At 31.7% G+C, this 18,275-nt stretch overlaps 7 non-coding genes across 7 annotated transcripts; all 7 read left to right on the top strand.

Moving 5' to 3' along the window:
* The first annotated feature begins 13,085 nt into the window (after positions 1-13,085).
* Trnag-ucc lies at positions 13,086-13,157 on the top strand. Its single transcript has one exon. It is a non-coding gene; the product is annotated as a tRNA-Gly (tRNA).
* A 1,138-nt stretch (positions 13,158-14,295) lies between these two features.
* Trnas-uga lies at positions 14,296-14,377 on the top strand. Its single transcript has one exon. It is a non-coding gene; the product is annotated as a tRNA-Ser (tRNA).
* An 88-nt stretch (positions 14,378-14,465) lies between these two features.
* On the top strand, positions 14,466-14,547 carry Trnas-uga. Its single transcript has one exon. It is a non-coding gene; the product is annotated as a tRNA-Ser (tRNA).
* Positions 14,548-14,836: 289 nt separating this feature from the next.
* On the top strand, positions 14,837-14,918 carry Trnas-uga. The gene has a single exon. It is a non-coding gene; the product is annotated as a tRNA-Ser (tRNA).
* A 282-nt stretch (positions 14,919-15,200) lies between these two features.
* On the top strand, positions 15,201-15,282 carry Trnas-uga. Its single transcript has one exon. It is a non-coding gene; the product is annotated as a tRNA-Ser (tRNA).
* Positions 15,283-15,402: 120 nt separating this feature from the next.
* Trnas-uga lies at positions 15,403-15,484 on the top strand. The gene has a single exon. It is a non-coding gene; the product is annotated as a tRNA-Ser (tRNA).
* Positions 15,485-15,758: 274 nt separating this feature from the next.
* Trnas-uga lies at positions 15,759-15,840 on the top strand. The gene has a single exon. It is a non-coding gene; the product is annotated as a tRNA-Ser (tRNA).
* Positions 15,841-18,275: the final 2,435 nt, after the last annotated feature.

Genomic DNA, 18,275 nt, shown 5'->3' with positions numbered 1-18,275 from the left:
TTTGGCAGTAATAATAGTGCTGATATTTTATGAAGCTGTTTTGAGGTTAATATAAAGTTGTTTTTACGTCAGAATGGCAGATTTGGAAAATGTTTGTTAAAGTTTTTTTTAAGTTGTTAGAGTGAAGAAAAAAGTTCTATTTAAAAGCTCTTCGACTAAGTCATGTGTTGTAATATTCTCAATCCCTCTGATTACTGCATTAATCATTTGCACATCTGGGTTGGTTGGACAAAGAGTTTCAAATGGGAAATTTCTCACACAATTCAAATTCGGGGAATCAGTGATTGATATTTGTATCACATCTAACTACTGATTTTTCCTAAAACAACTTCTTAGGAAAATTCATAAGAAATTCTAATGTCAGTTTCATTTCCATTCTGGTCGAATCTTCATCAGCTACCAATTTCTCTTGTTTGTTGAAACTAGAATTTCTGGGAATATTTTGACTCGGTGTCTAACCAGTGAATAACATAATGTGGTACAATGGGGACTGTAGCCCCTTTAGGATACTTGTAGTGGTTTTGGTTTAAATCCTGCGGGAATGAAATTTTGGCTACAAGACGAATGCGCAATAAGTTTTAATTTATTAAGGAGTTTCTGTCACTGTTCTTTGAACGATAAACGCCACAATATTGAAAATCAACTGATAATGCAAAGATTGGATGTTAAATGAAGTTTGGATAATTGTTGTTACCAAAGGAAGATGTTGCGTGATGAAGTTTGCAGTTGGGTGAAATTATAGAATTGCTGGATACAGGTTCATGTTCCCTAGATCTTTGTGTTGTCGGTGATTTTCCTTTATGATAGGGTGTATTTAGAATTTAATCTATCCATGCTTGACTTGACATATTAGTTCTAATGACAAATTAAATAAATTTGGTCGGAGCCGTACTTCTCTCTTCCAATTACTTCCGTAGGTGCTGTTGAGGAATGAACTGGGGTGAGTCCGTAGATGATTCTTTTGATGGCATCAAAGGGTCTTGGAGATACCAGAAATCTGTTCAGCTTATGTTCCAATTACTTTCCTAGGTGCTGTTGTCGAAACAACAAAGCCATCTCAGTAATGTGATTGCACCGTCTTTAATCCGTAGATGATTCTTTTGATGGCATCAAAGGGTCGGAGAGATACCAGAAATTTGTTTAGCTTATGTTGGGTAGTAGAAGGGACATATTCCATGCTACTACTTCTTTTCACATTATCTGGGTATGCAATGGTCTCCTTTATATATGGGAAGATTTTGTATAGCTCGAGTACTGCAGCAATGTGTCTTCATTGAAGTCATTTAGGGTCCAGTTCTGGACCCTCTATAGTCCACTCATTGCATGCAAAAGTTCACCATAAGATTAGGCCATCAAGGCAGGTATTCACATTAACATTTTTATCAGTTTCTTTTATGAAAATTTGCGGATGAATAAAATATTTGCCCTCTTCGAAGTATGGACTGACATGAAGAAATACAGACATTCAACAGAATGGCACGCATATCTTGTGTCTACGCTGACTCGAAACTGTCCCCTTCAGATTTATATCGTCTGAGCTTTTCATGTGATAGATCAACCCATTATAAGCCTCTATTGGGTCCATATTTCATAAGTATTTATTAACTTGATGTGTCTCTTATCAAGCTATGTTGGCTGCTATTACACAATCTCTTTACACTCTAGTGCCAAATATTGTACATCACAGCTACACTAACCAATTTTGATACATGATTGGGTATGTTTATGTTATGATATGAAGGTCCTTGTTATTATAAATATTTCGATGATGTTTGATTTTCATGCAAATTAGAATCCCTATAAAATTGTCATCATTCATTCATTATAACTTTAACAGAGGCACACACAGACTTTACCCATATCGTTAGGTTTATAATAAATTTAAATCACAATATAACGCTAGTATCAAAGTTTAACAAGGTGGCGAAGAAGGATTTACAAGTTTTGTTTGGGTAAATTATAATGTGATGACATCAAGACTTAATTTAAACATGGAAATATAGGCAATTTACTTTTTTTTACATATGTTTACGTAAAATACACACAAATATGACACATGATGGATGAAGCTGAATAGACAAATTAATAACTAAGAGCCTATACATGGCTGGGGAAGTGTAAAATTGTCACTTGTAAAGGTTATGGTTGATACATACTGATGATTTGTAAAGTGTTATGATTTATCGATATTGTAGCAACAATCATCATGATATTTATTTTTGTATTAGTATTTGACAATATTATTGCTGCAACTATGGAAATATTATGTATTGAGATTATATCGCATAATTTTAATTTACGCACCCCCTCTTAACACTTGATGCATCCACACCCATTTATCTTAAACTCATTTAGGGCGTGTTTTATTTTGTGTTCATGTTCATATTTGTTTTAAATTAATTGTTTTAAATTAACGATCCATTTCCGTTGACACTCAGAATAGTGTAGTAGTATGTTACATGTCAATTTATTTATTTTTTTATAAATTAAATTAAAAAAACAACAACTAACGATAGCTATTAATTTTAAAAAAATATTATATTTATAGTTTAATAACATTTGTTTTGTTGAAAATATTTTCCATTTATTTATTTAATGCGAAAAATGCCAATAATATCAAACAATAAATTGTTAACACGAATTCTATATGTTCATAAATATTATTACCTTTTTTTTTTTTGTTCAAATAAAATTTGTTGTTTTAAACGTATCTCATCATATCGCCACATTTATTACCTTTAATTGCCACAACTTGTTTTAGTTAAATTGAGCTTTTACTCGTACTTGTTGTGTTTTCAATTATTTTTTTAATCGTTTCATTTGAATCTGTGATTGAAGTTAGTTTTTTATTTATTTATTGGTTGTAATTGAAAATAAATATTTTGCAATATTAATTATTTGTCCTTTATTTAATTAATCATGATTTAAATGGCATGACTATCGCTATTATTAAGGTATTTTAAAAGTTTTGTTAGATCTTATTAAAAAGTTTTAATTATGAGTCATTTGGGTGTATAGTTATGTTCAGAATGTAATTTGTTTATAACAATTTAATTCATTTATCGATAGATTAACGTTTGCAATTGAATCTTTCTGATAAAATACTACACCATTTAGAGCAACGACCTAATATTATATATATCAAAAATCCAGGGCTACTTGTGTATATAGAAATTTTTCATATTAATTCAAATGATTTTCATATTCAAGTCCAGTTCCAAATTTTGTTTCAAAAATGTTTATCTGATTTTGCTTGCATAATCTGACCTTAATTGAATATGTCGGAACTACAGTTGTATTTCTGAGTTATCCATAATGCTAGGACTGAGATGTTATCACTATGTATTAGTTCTTGTTCATAGAGTTCCAACTTAAGCTGGGTGACGAAAACTCTTTAACTCTCTCGCTATTGTTTACTTCATAACTTCGAGTTTCGTCACGTCAAAGATTCGTTATCATCGTTCTTATGAAAGTAAAATCAAACCAGAATTAGAACTTGTTGGATCCACCGAAAGACACCTTTGATATATTCTTTTTTTCATAAATGTGATTTGAGATTTTGAGAATCTACTAATTAACATGGTCCATAGTTAATTAGTTTATTTAAACTACCGACCAATGTATTGTAATAAGCGGGCTTAAATAAGAGGGCCACAAAAGCACTTCGACCCGAATGTGGATCTTATGTGCAGCCCATTGATTCGCCTTAACAGGTTGAGTTCTCGCGATATCACTTGAGACTAGAAAGGCATCGCCCATAATCCTTCATGTGTAAGACCCTAATGGTAAGCATTTACAAAGTATATGCTCAGAAGTTTCGTTCAGTCTCTCGCCATTGTTAACTTCATAACTTCCAGGTTCGTCATGTAAAAGATTATGTTCGTTCTTATAAAACTAAAATCAAACCAGAATCGGAACTTGTTGGATCCGACGAAAGACACCTTTTACACATTTTTTTTCATAAATGTCATTAATGAACTTTTTAAGACTTTAATAACATAATTGCCCATGATTTATAGTTAATTAGTGGAATAATACAGTTAGACTGTTCTCAATAGTCTGGGAGTTTTTCTCAGTTCAGTTCCTATCTTCAGGTTTTATTAAACTACCGATCAATGTATTGAAATAAGCGGGGAAAAAAATCACTTCGACCCGAATGTGGATCTTTTGCGCAGCCCATTCGCCTTAAAAGGTTGAGTTCTCGCGATATCATTGGAGACTAGAAAGGCAGCGCCCATAATCCTTCATTTGTAAGACCCTAATGGTAAGCATTAGGGTCTGTAAGGTGTAAGACCCTAATGGTAAGCATTTACAAAGCATATGTTTAAAAGTTTTGCCTTGATGATTGAATTGGTTGTATCTGAGACCACATTGTCTATTTAGTAATCCCATTAGTAATCTAAGATCGCCTTTTACGATTTTCCCTTCGATAACGTTTGTAAAACCTATTGTCTAAGCCCTCGTATAGCTACCTAATGTCGAGAAAATTCATATTCAACCCTCGCCTTGCCAGATTCTTGGAATACCAAGGAATAAATGGAATATACACGGGCTAAAATTTTGACGAGTATTCGGCAATAATTTTCGAATCTATTCTGATAGTTAAGTTGCCTTAAGGTCTATTAATAGAGTTTACATAACAATTGTTAAAGATCTAGGGGTCCGAAATAGGATCGACTCAGATCCTCTGTCCTAGTTTTCATGCGATGAGATCATATGCTGAAGATAATAACAATGGTTAATGGTTCTTTAGGAATTAGAAAATAGAATCTGCCATATCTGACAGATATATTCGTAGCAATCATTCATTATTACAACTATAGAATAAACTTAATCTGGATTATAGTTTAGACAATAGTTTAGTATATAGACTGCACAATATTTTAGTTTATAGTCTGGACTATAGTTGAATCTATAATCTAGAAAGTAGTTAAGTCAGTAATCTGGATTATGGTTCAGTCTGTAGTCTGGACTAAAGTTCAATCTATAATCTGAACTATAGGCGAGTCTATAGATAGCACTATATACATATAGTTAGGTCTGAACTATAGCTGATATTATAGTCTTAATTGTGGTTTAGTCTATATCCTAAATCAGTTCTTGTTTAATAAGAACCTTCCAATGATTGGTTTTGATTTTTTTCAATCCAGGGAATTCACTACAACGTATAGGATCATATCTTAAAAAGAAAGTGATGAAAAAATAATCAACAGGATTCTTTTTCTTTGCCATTCCTACGATTTCTGCAGTACGTACCCAAACAATTTTATATTTGTTTATAAAAAATGTTCAACATTTTAAATTAGTGCACGTGTAATAAACTATGTATTGGTAAATCACTAAATCATACCATTCAACAAAATTACCGGTTTTAAAACATTTTGAAACAAAATACTTTTAATTACCAGTTTTTTTTTTTTTAATAATGGTCACTAAAAAATTCATTACAAGATTTATTGCTGCCACACTTTTTCCCACATTATTTAAAATACAAATATGCATAAAAACTATATAAATAATCCTTTTATAAAAACAAAAAAGCATTTTATATTAATAAAAAAGTATTTACCTATCTTAAGCACAAACTACAGACAGTATAGACATGAGTAAGTAATTTTAATATAGTTTTAATAAACGCTTACTTTTAAAAAAACAAGGCACTTAAGTAGTGTTTTAGTTTTTTTTAATATTCACTTTTAATGAATAAAATATATTTTTTTGTATTGGAAACCCCAAACGTTGATATTAAATTACAATAACATGACTTCAAGGTGGTCCTGTCACTTCAAATTAGGCGACAAGTTACATTTTTTTATTTTAATTTCTTTTTTTTTTATTTACTATATTTTTTAATGTTTTTTTAACTTTTGCTTCGGCAATGCAGCTTGAAAGTTTATAAAAATATCATGGAGGGGGGATATGTTGCAAGAAGACTTTATTGTTATAGAGACCAAGACAAAATGTGTATGATAACGGAAAGTCACAAAAAAAAAGGAAGACACAAAGGAATAAGGGAATTAAGGAAAATTGACTTGAATGTAGTTTTTATAATTATAAGGAGAAGGAGAATAAAGGAGTGTGTTGTTCATATCAGTCAGTGAATCCAATGTTTTACTAACAAATCATGTTACAGAAACCGTCAGATTTAATCAAATAGATGGAAAATTTGTGATTTACCAAATACAGACTATCGTCCAGACTATAGACTAGGCAAGACAATGGACTAGACTATAGACTAGACTGTAGACTAGACTATAGACTAGACTATAGACTAGACTATAGACTAGACTGTAGACTAGACTATAGACTAGACTGTAGACTAGACTATAGACTAGACTATAGACTAGACTATAGACTAGACTATAGACTAGACTATAGACTAGACTATAGACTAGACTGTAGACTAGACTATAGACTAGACTATAGACTAGACTATAGACTAGACTATAGACTAGACTATAGACTAGACTAGACTAGACTATAGACTAGACTAGGCTAGACTAGACTATAGACTAGACTAGGCTAGACTAGACTATAGACTAGACTATAGACTAGACTATAGACTAGACTATAGACTAGACTATAGACTAGACTATAGACTAGACTATAGACTAGACTATAGACTAGACTATAGACTAGACTATAGACTAGACTATAGACTAGACTATAGACTAGAGACTAGACTATAGACTAGACTATAGACTAGACTATAGACTATAGACTAGACTATAGACTAGACTATAGACTAGACTATAGACTAGACTATAGACTAGACTATAGACTAGACTATAGACTAGACTATAGACTAGACTATAGACTAGACTATAGACTAGACTATAGAATAGACTATAGACTAGACTATAGAATAGACTATAGACTAGACTATAGACTAGACTAGACTATAGACTAGACTATAGACTAGACTATAGACTAGACTATAGACTAGACTATGGACTATACTATAGACTAGACTATAGACTAGACTATAGACTAGACTATAGACTAGACTATAGACTAGACTATAGACTAGACTATAGACTAGACTATAGACTATAGACTATAGGCTAGACTATAGGCTAGACTATAGACTAGACTATAGACTAGACTATAGACTAGACTATAGACTAGACTATAGACTAGACTATAGACTAGACTATAGACTAGACTATAGACTAGACTATAGACTAGACTATAGACTAGACTATAGACTAGACTATAGACTAGACTATAGACTAGACTATAGACTAGACTATAGACTAGACTATAGACTAGACTATAGACTAGACTATAGACTAGACTATAGACTAGACTATAGACTAGACTATAGACTAGACTATAGACTAGACTATAGACTAGACTATAGACTAGACTATAGACTAGACTATAGACTAGACTATAGACTAGACTATTAGACTATAGACTAGACTATAGACTAGACTATAGACTAGACTAAAGACTAGACTATAGACTAGACTATAGACTAGACTATAGACTAGACTATAGACTAGACTATAGACTAGACTATAGACTAGACTATAGACTAGACTATAGACTAGACTATAGACTAGACTATAGACTAGACTATAGACTAGACTATAGACTAGACTATAGACTAGACTATAGACTAGACTATAGACTAGACTATAGACTAGACTATAGACTAGACTATAGACTAGACTATAGACTAGACTATAGACTAGACTATAGACTAGACTATAGACTAGACTATAGACTAGACTATAGACTAGACTATAGACTAGACTATAGACTAGACTATAGACTAGACTATAGACTAGACTATAGACTAGACTATAGACTAGACTATAGATGACTATGACTAGACTATAGACTAGACTATAGACTAGACTATAGACTAGACTGTAGACTAGACTATAGACTAGGCTATAGACTAGACTAGACTAGACTATAGACTAAACTTTAGGCTAGACTATAGAGAATACTATAGACTAGACAATAGACTACTATAAACTAGTATAGTATTAAGAAAATTTGTACTCAAATCAAGATCACAGTTCTTGAAATAAGCCCAGCTTATGATTACATTCCTTTACATTTATAGCACATTCTCTTGTCCTTAAGTCAATTACCCTTTTAGCTATTATTAAAATAATCAACATAATGATGAGCACACACATGAGATCCTGTCAAGTGTTTAAACGAACATTATTTGTCTCTCTTTTTGATCGTATGAAACATTTGTATTGATCGATACTTGAACGATGCAATTTTAACGTAATATTTCATATACCAAAAGTGTCCTGTTTAAAGAGCAATTTTTTAACATACTGCTAATTATTGTGAAACAAATTAAAAGGCACGCGTAAAAGTACTTAATTTAATAAAATAATTAAAGGGTTTTTATACGTATGATTGCCCTTAATGTAAATTTAACAAAAACACATTTGTTTCTATAGTTGCTATTTAAAATTTTTTTAGATAAAAAACGGTAATCATTTATCTTTTTTTGTTTATTACATTGTCTACAATTATCAACAAATTGTAGGTTTTCATTTAAATATATGTGATTATTTAAATTTTTTCTAAAATGCACAAATAGTTGAGAATGACTTTTTTGTATAATTTAAATATTGTTTTTAGCTTTCTTTACCTTGAGCTTTGTTAGTTAATAATTTACAACATTCTACCTACAATTGTTGGCAGAGTTTTTTTTTTAAAGATAATGTTTATTAATTTTTAGACAAAGGTGACCAGTTTAGTATGATTTTGAAATGAACTACAGTTATTTGCATGCCTTAAGTTATGCTTTACTTTTTGTTAATAAAGCTTTCGTTCTAGCTACTCGATTAACTCGGTATTTGCTATATTATTTAGACCTATATGGTTCTTATTTGATTTATCTATAATTTCTTTATAACATCTGTTCAAATTTTTGAATTATATTTGGTTTTACCAACCTGGCCACCTTTTTTTTTCTTACCTTTATGATATACAATCAAAACGTTTAACTTTACAAATTGTTGGCGGCAATTGACTACTGTACATATTGTTTTTATTTTTCATTATATATAATTTCCATACCACTAATGCTGCTCTCTCTCTCACTTTAGAATTCAATCAAGTTTATTACACTTACACATCTTGACTCCATCACAAACATAAATGCAACCAACTCTAACCACAAAAAAACCCATAAATTCCGCTCTAAAATGAAATTTGTTTTGCCAACAATTCCATTCAATACATCTTACCGATCATTAAATATTGAATGGATGTTAAATTGTTATAATAACAAAACTGGCGCCCAATAAATGTATGGGATGCCAATTTTTTTTGGTCATATGCTTAACCAGAAAATCAATTGAGGTTTTCTTTTTTTCACTGTTACGAATGCGTTTCATTTTTACCGAATAAATTGCAATGCATTTTACAATTATCAACGATGAATACGCGAAACTGCGAGAGGGCTTGAATGCAAATCGCAAAAAAAACGTTATAAAAGGAATGCAATCACAATTTAAATCAATCAGTTTAAGAGCCATATTAAAATGAAATAAAAAAAGGAGCTACGAAGTCTAAGAACTCGTATCTTGTTTTCTACCAACAGTCTTATTTCTTCTAGGTAAATTGCATTTATTTTCTTTGCATTTACAGTGGGAAACGTTAAGAAGAGACATGATAATGTTATGTTAGATCATTGATTCTGGGTGATCTCGAAACGAATTGGCAGAACATTCCTAAATGGAACTCGTAGCATAAGTAGAGAACGAATGTTATGTTAGAATACCGCCTTCTTGTATATGTATATGCAAAGATTATATGCTCCTTTGAATGGAGAAGATTATGTGACCTAAATATTACGATCAATTTTCCTTATTTATATACTCCCCTTTTGGACACAGTAGGAGATAAAATCTCCCAATTTTTCAAAAGTTCTCACACTCTTCTTCACTTTTTCTGTGAAACAAACATGATTATGTCAAGATTAGCCATTGACTCTCGGAGATCTTTAAATGAATTGGCGCATCATTCCGAAATTGAACTCTAACAGAAGTGGAGAACGAATGTTATGTTAGTATACCGCATTCTTGTTTTTATATATGCAAAGATTATATAGTACAGGAAATGGAAAAGATCATGTGAACAAAATGTGACGATCATCTGCCATTATTGTCAAGATCGGTGATAAGTCTTCTTTTGGACACACCAGGAGATAAAATTTCCCAATTCTGCAGAAGTTGTGACATATAACACTGCTTAAAATATGGGCATTGCTAACGGAACTGGAGACTAATTGGGTTACTAAAATATACAACAAAGAAGAGGAAACTCTTATTCACTTTTTTCACTTTTTATATCATTTCATCAATAGATACCTGAATTCAGTGGGCATCACCACTGTAATCGTTTTGGTTTTTTGTAATAAGTACATAACCCTTTCTTATTATAAACGTTTGATCCATGGTCTACTAAGAACACACGTAGATTAGATGGTCTGCTGTTTCCACTTATAGAAGTAGTAAGATCATGTAATCAGTATGCAAGCTCAAATGCCAAAACATAAAAGTGATAAATACCCAGCAAAAAACTCGGTAATGGGTTGTACTTACATAACCACTTACTTTTCAATGACTACTACTTACCGTCTGCATTACTTAAATGTACTCTAGTAATGACTTTCTTATAATCTGATATAGAAGTACTTTATTTTCGGCTTTGTCAACTTCTTTGTAACAGAAATTGCAAGTACTTCTTTAACTACCTATTTGTAAGCGAGCGTGGAAGTACTTGCCTCCAATGACATCACCGTTTTAAAATAATGACTTAAAATGCTAATGAAGAAGTAGTGAATAGAGGTTTTATTAGCTTTTTAACTGGTTACTTTTTAATGTAAGTTTTTCCTGGGTAATAATTGGCCACTCACAAGACCACACATGTAATATGATATGTCAAAATTTTGTGTAGAAGAGAACGGATGGGATCGTCTAAACGCAATATGTAATGAAATCATCATACATTGAGAGAAAATACGTATGAATAATTTGACAGTCGTATGGCTCTCTCCATCTTTTGAAATGATTCAAAACAAACAAGCAAGTCGCATTAGATCAGGGATGTATTTTTATGTAAACACATACAAAAAAAGTGAAACAGCTGTTTCCATCTTACTTTGTTATTGTTCTATACCAATCGTGTAAACACAACAATATCATACAACTTTTATTCCCTTTTTTTATCATACGGATGGAATTTCATTTTACTTTTTCATTAGACTTATCGTACGTAAAATGTGATCGTCTGAAGGGCCCTTAATCTATTATTTACAGATCTGAATAGATTTACATATTATCATAACTTTTCTTAACCACTGTGCACGCTCCTCTAACAAAATTGTTATAAATCTTTTAAGTTTGTCATGTTTCTTATAAATATACTTAATTTTTTTTCTTCTATACGGCAATTTCCCCTACACATTTCATATACTTACTATAATATTTTTCTTATTTTCTCTATTAAACCGCACGAAAAGTATTACCAAAAGCGCACGTGTTTACTACATTTGCCCTTTGATAAAAGTAGACAGACGTCCGATATTATTGTGGTAGCACTGTGATGATGATGCTGCTGATGTTAAAGATTGTACCCACACCAAAGGTTGGCAGCAGATTTATTATTTACAAATCTAGATTTTGGTTTATTTCTCTTTTGCGCCTCTTTTGACTTTATTTAATGCAAATGAACTTTTGTATCGGCTAAATTATATGCTTACAAATAAATATTACTGGTATTTTGGGTTCTTCTTTTGCTTTTGTATGGGGGGGAGCAAATACAATAAATATTTGTTATATTGGTTTTAAATTAAAGAAAAAAAAACGGAAATTTTTTTGATTACTTTGCGCGTAAATTCGGTAGCAATTGCGTACGTGTTCAATTAACTGTTAATAATTTTTGTTGAGTGTAAAATCAAAATTTTGAATGTATATTTTTATACCCACCATCAAAAAAGATGTTTTTGTCATTCCGTTTGTAACACATTGAAATATCCATCTAAGACCCATAAAAGTATATATATTCTGGGTCCTTATTAGATTCTAAGATTCATGTCCGTCCGTCTGTGTGACCGTCTGTCTGTTGAAAACACGATAGAGTCCAAACGGAAGTAGCTAGCGAGCTGAAATTATAGATATAGTTGATGCAGTTTGTTTGGTATTGAAAATGGGCAATATCGGTCCACGATTTCGTCTAGCCCCCATATAAGGCCCCTTTCAGAAAATTACTTTATTGCTCATAACTGGTTAAAAGAAGCATCAATATCGGTGAAATTCGGCACCAACACGTTTTATATGAACATTAATCTCTTTGTAAAATTTTAGAAGAATAGGCCCATATTTTATAGGAACGTAAATCTCTTCGTAAAATTTTTTTTTTGGAATTGTTTACTTAAAACAAACTTCTTTTTATTATATTTTTGAAGTCGTATATGAATTTTCTCAAAAAAAGTAATAAAATTTTTCAAAAAATAATCATTACGGAAATATCCCACCTGTACATTCTTTTCAGTAACAAAAGTTATTCACCCGAATCAAATATTTCACCACAAAAAATGTATTCACCTCAAAAATGTTTCACACAAAAATTTTCGATAATAAAATAATCGAAAATAATAAAATTAATTGAAAAAAATATATTTCACCACACATGTGTTGTGTGTTGAAAATTTATTCACCTTTCTTTAGCTCAAAATTATAATAAAAACATAATTGTTATTCGTTTTTAAAAAACCTTTAATCATTAGTTCTTTATCAGCAACCCCTTTCATTAAAAACACAACATACACACCATTGTTTTAGTTGTTGTTCTAGATGATGACGCTATTGTTTGCTTTTTTGTTGTTGCTGAGTTTTTTTGATTGATTTTTAAAATTGAACTGTGCCGTTTGTATGTTTGGTTGTTTGGCTGTGTCGTTCGTATTGACCCAGAATTTCAAAGTTTGCTCTGTTTGGTTGAATAAATTCTATTTTTAGATTTTTGTATTTTAAGTCTTCTAAGAAGAGAAGAAACCACCAAAATAATAAAATGGTTTTCGGTGCGCGTTGAAATTAAGTGCGTCGGTGGTGTAATGGTCAGCATAGTTGCCTTCCAAGCAGTTGATCCGGGTTCGATTCCCGGCCGACGCATAATTTTTTTAATTTTTTTTTTTTTTTTGAAAAAATTATTTTATTATTAATTTATCTAAATTTAAAAGTTGAACAAGAAACTTTTTGATATTAGCAGAAGTGTCACAATAAATAGGAAAATCTCTCCATTATCCGGAATTAACAGAATTTAAATGATCTTAAAGAACCTTATGTTCTTGAGACAGATGAGTTTTTGAATTGGACCTAAATTTGGTTAAATAATGTTATGTTAGAACATCTTCAATCTTAAATAGATAAAGATTGAGCTAAAAGTTTGTACATATTAGTAGCATTAACAAATAAAACTTTATGTATGTATATACCCTACACCACTATAGTGGGGAAGGTATTATGCGTTTGTTCTGTTGTTTGTAACAGCCAAAAATATTGGTCCCACATCCACCTTGAAGTATACCAATCGGCTCAGAATGTTTCTGAGTCGATTTAGCTATGTCCGTCCGTCAGTGTGTTCATTTAAACCTTGAGCGCACTCTACGGGTTGCAATTTTCAAGATAATTGGATGAAATTTTTGACCCAAGGACGAAGCCTATTGAAAATGGTTAAAATCCATTATTTCATATAGGCCCTATACATAAATATGTTAAATGTTCTTGTATCACTTCAAAAATCGGCAAAAGTTAGTATTATATAAGTCTTAATGATACTGCTCGTAATGATCGGGCCTCATTTGACCCTATCCCCCATACAGAGTCCTCTTCAGAATATGATTTAATGGTCAAAATTTACTTATAAACACTAATAAGACAATGTTCATTTCAGTAAATCGATAAATTCTATTAAAACCGCAATTCGCCGGAATGTTACTATGGACTTAGGGATCTTCAGAGTGTCCTGAACAAGAAATCTCAGAAATCATATTAGAAATTTGATATTAATACAGAGATCATAGAGACAGAGATTTTTATTTTAACAATAAAATTTAAAAACCGGTAAAATAACACAGACTTAGCTTTATATAAACATTTTAGAAAAGTTTCATGAGTCATATTCTAATTAATAAATATCATATCCATAAAAAGGTCATAAAATTTATAATTCCGGAAGTTATCCATTAACCCGTTCGTTATTATAGCGCTTCTAACTTTAAATGAAACTTTAAACCAACCGAAATTTGTAGCTGCGGTGTCCGAGTGGTTAAGGAGATGGACTTGAAATCCATTGGGTTCTACCCGCACAGGTTCGAATCCTGTCCGCAGCGATGAATTATTTTGTTAACGAAATACTTTTTTTTAATTTTACTGACAATAGCAACTTTTAACCGTTTATAATTATCGTCGAAGGTAACGGCTGCGGTGTCCGAGTGGTTAAGGAGATGGACTTGAAATCCATTGGGTTCTACCCGCACAGGTTCGAATCCTGTCCGCAGCGAGATATTTTTTTATATATTTAACTTATTCAATATAAATATTTTTAGTATAATACAAAATGGGAGTATTGCCACGCCCATATGTGCTTGAGTATAGTAAGACCTCGATATAGATATCCGTAGCAATATTATTATTTTATTTTCAGTAACATTTTTTAATTATTTATTCATAAATATATTCATTGGCTTAGCATAAGCTTCCTACGTAAATCTTGTTTGAATTCGTCTTAGAGCAGCTTTACTGTATTGTCATATATTTAAAACTTGTAATTTTTCTTGCCAATTTTATCAGCTGCGGTGTCCGAGTGGTTAAGGAGATGGACTTGAAATCCATTGGGTTCTACCCGCACAGGTTCGAATCCTGTCCGCAGCGAGTAACTTTTTTTATTATAATTTTTTTTATTTTTTATATTACAATTTTCTTTAAATATTTAATTTTTACAGTGAAACTCGATTATGACGAATAATAGCAACACTTTATTTTAGCGAAAAATCTACATCAATTTATCAATTAATACTTTCATTGCTAATTCCCTTTAAAATATATATATTTATTTAATAATAGTTGAATGATTAAGTTCATCTTAGCCATGTTTTACTGTAGGCTATGAACTTGAAAATGTGTGTGTGAAAATTTTTAGCCCAAGTTATATAAGCTGCGGTGTCCGAGTGGTTAAGGAGATGGACTTGAAATCCATTGGGTTCTACCCGCACAGGTTCGAATCCTGTCCGCAGCGAATTATTTTTTTTTTTCAAATTTGCTTTGGCAATCCTTTTATACAATTTAAGGATATTTTTTTAAAAATTATGTTAAAATAATAAAATATGATTTTAGTTCAATAATAATTTGACATCAAGCTGCGATGTCCGAGTGGTTAAGGAGATGGACTTGAAATCCATTGGGTTCTACCCGCACAGGTTCGAATCCTGTTCGCAGCGATTGTTTTTAAGTTTTCCTTGAAGTTTTTTTTTAAGTAATTTAAGGATATTTATGCTAAATTATAATTGAAAATCTGAAGGGACAATTTGGTGGGTTTTCCAAGTAAAAATTATTTTTCGCATTCAAGTTCGAATATCTTAAGTAAAATTTTGTTGAATACTTTAATAGTCTTTAATTTTTTCTTAAATTAAAGTTCATTGTCTTGAGGTTCCACTGTATTTACACATAGAATGATTCTATTTTTAGATATTTTCCGTTGCTATTTTTGTATCGGCTGCGGTGTCCGAGTGGTTAAGGAGATGGACTTGAAATCCATTGGGTTCTACCCGCACAGGTTCGAATCCTGTCCGCAGCGAGAACTTTTTATAATTTATTTTTTTATTCTTTTAAATAATTATTAAATATTCTAATAAAACAAATCGTTAATTTTTAGAAATAAATGGTAATAAAAGACTTATCCCTAGAGCACACAGTTTATCCCTTAACATATCCTTATACCTTTGCATCTCATTTCGAACATAATGTTGCAACAGCAGCTGCATTTGCTTTCCTATAGTTAAGCTTGTAAATAAAATTTTTATGTTCAATTCTTCCTCGCAATATTGTTTATGAAATGTTTGTGTTAATTTCTACTTTAATGTCGTGACAAAGTCAGTTTAGTAATTTTTGACATATAATTTGTCAATACAGACAGACAAGTTGGAAACAAACTGAAACAGCTGGGTTTTCATGCTCTGAATAATCACTTTAAATGGAATATAATGTTTTTTTTTTTTTTTTTTTTTTCAATGAAACTTTAAATGATTCATCTCTTGGAGGAGAGTAACTAGTTTTTAATAAGTAGAATTAAGTTATAAATTAAAGGTTGTAGAATGAGCTTCTTATTAAGTAGATGTTTATGCATATATTTATAATAAATATGCAAAACAGTTTGCAAGGATATGAAAATATTGTATAATAGAAACGTAGCTTCTTATTAAGAAACGGCCAAGCTTTAACCGATCATTCTTAATAATCGGAGTCTTTTAATGTCCATTTGAAACGTGAAATCATGCTTCAAAAATGCGGATAAAATAGTTTGAAGTCTTTGTCCCCTTTGTTCCGTACTATCAGGAGTTGGATAATACGGTCTACTGTGGTTCTAAGACCTGCTTGTGTTTGTTCAGAAGTGACGAGGAAGAGTCACTGCTTAATAAGATGTGATTATATTAGGCCTATTGGAATCAGTGATCTTTACTTTTTTATGTTTGACAAGTCAGCCGAAATTGTATCGAAATAAAGTTTTTTCTCTAGGATTCATCTATAGGATGTACTGTTACAAAAACAACAACACAATTTTTATATTCCACTGTTTGAATAATTGTGGACTACTCATCTGAAATTCTAAAGGGTCTGTGGCTTAGCGTGGATCTTAGCTATGGATCATGGCCCCGGTGGTTCTTTCGCTAGATGTATCACATCGGTACTAGCGACTGCCCAAACTTTGTTAAAGTGGCTTTTTAAAGCCGATCAAATTCTTAAACTTGAGTACATATCCCGGATGCTCTGGGACGTCTTTTAGAATGCCAGACTTAGAGCTAAGTCAACCATTTACCAAAATATCGTTTCTTTACTGGTGTTATAGTTTATGATCGCCCAGATGATATGAGCATCCATCATCTGTTAGAGGAAGAACACTATTTACATCGAATACTTTAAGCGGAATACCTAGTGGTAAAGGCCCTTTGGTAAAGGATTTTTGAAGCTTGAGGGTGCCTTTGAAGCTCTAAGAAGGATCACTATTTATTTTCTAGGAATTCTAGCGTACTGTATGAAGCTTATCTTCTGTTTTGAGAGTTCATCGAACATTTTCTCATCAAGTCGATTTATGCATTTATTTGAAGACTTTAGATTTCGGAATTGACTTGAGGACGGAAATGCTTCCGAAGGCTTCCCTATCTTTCTATACATGTTTTCCTTGCAAAATATGGACGAGCTTCGTTTCTTCTTCTTTGTACAGAACTCTAAGTGGTAAAGGCCCTTTTGAATGGATTTTTGTAGCTTGAGAGCACGGAATTGGAAGTCGATAGAGATAATTTCGAAGGCAACCGATCTTTAGTCTCATGATCTCCTTGCGTGTCTGGTAGAATATATCGGGGACACTTTCCCAACATATAAATTGGAGACTTCATCAGAGTAGGATTCTATGAGATCTTTGGAGGCTTAGAAGGTTTTATAGAAGTAGTAATCAACTATCAGATTCTGGCGATTTTGCAGCACAAGTCGAGGCTTCAGCAGGGTTAGCAAATTAATAGATGAAAGAGGGACTTTTATCGGACTTGTTTGTGCAAAAAGACAGTCGCAGACAATCAGCCGTTAACAATCAGCCACTTAGTATGAGCACATATCTATTTACTAAATATTTTGAGAATACCAAGGACAAAAGTGGTCACTGAATGTCAGGAAGGATGCAGAGAGAATAACGATGTAAGTTTGCTCCTCCAACTAGATGTTAGTGCATATTTGGCTTGTGCTCAATTAATTCTCTCTGAGAAGATGTTCAAAAGTAACTACCGCCAGTAAATCTCTAAACTTCTTAAGCCCTCGCGAGTGTTACGTATTAAGGGTTGATGATATTTCCCACAAAGCCTGTAAACTCAATCAAAAACTACTGCTAATAATAATAATAATAATAATATGACATATTATCTCCTTGAGAATGAAATCTATGGACAGATCTTTAGAACTAATAGAATTAGTTATTTGGAATCTTTTCTCCTGGTTAAATAGTGGGATTCAGAAAATAATCCT

The sequence above is a fragment of the Lucilia sericata genome, unplaced genomic scaffold (assembly GCF_015586225.1).
Source record: "Lucilia sericata isolate MDLA Ls3-8-SP2 unplaced genomic scaffold, ASM1558622v1 Contig000990F_arrow, whole genome shotgun sequence".
Classification (NCBI taxonomy): Eukaryota; Metazoa; Arthropoda; class Insecta; order Diptera; family Calliphoridae; genus Lucilia; species Lucilia sericata.
The sequence above is the reverse complement of the archived record's forward strand: the minus strand, read 5'-3'. Positions and strand labels throughout refer to the sequence as shown.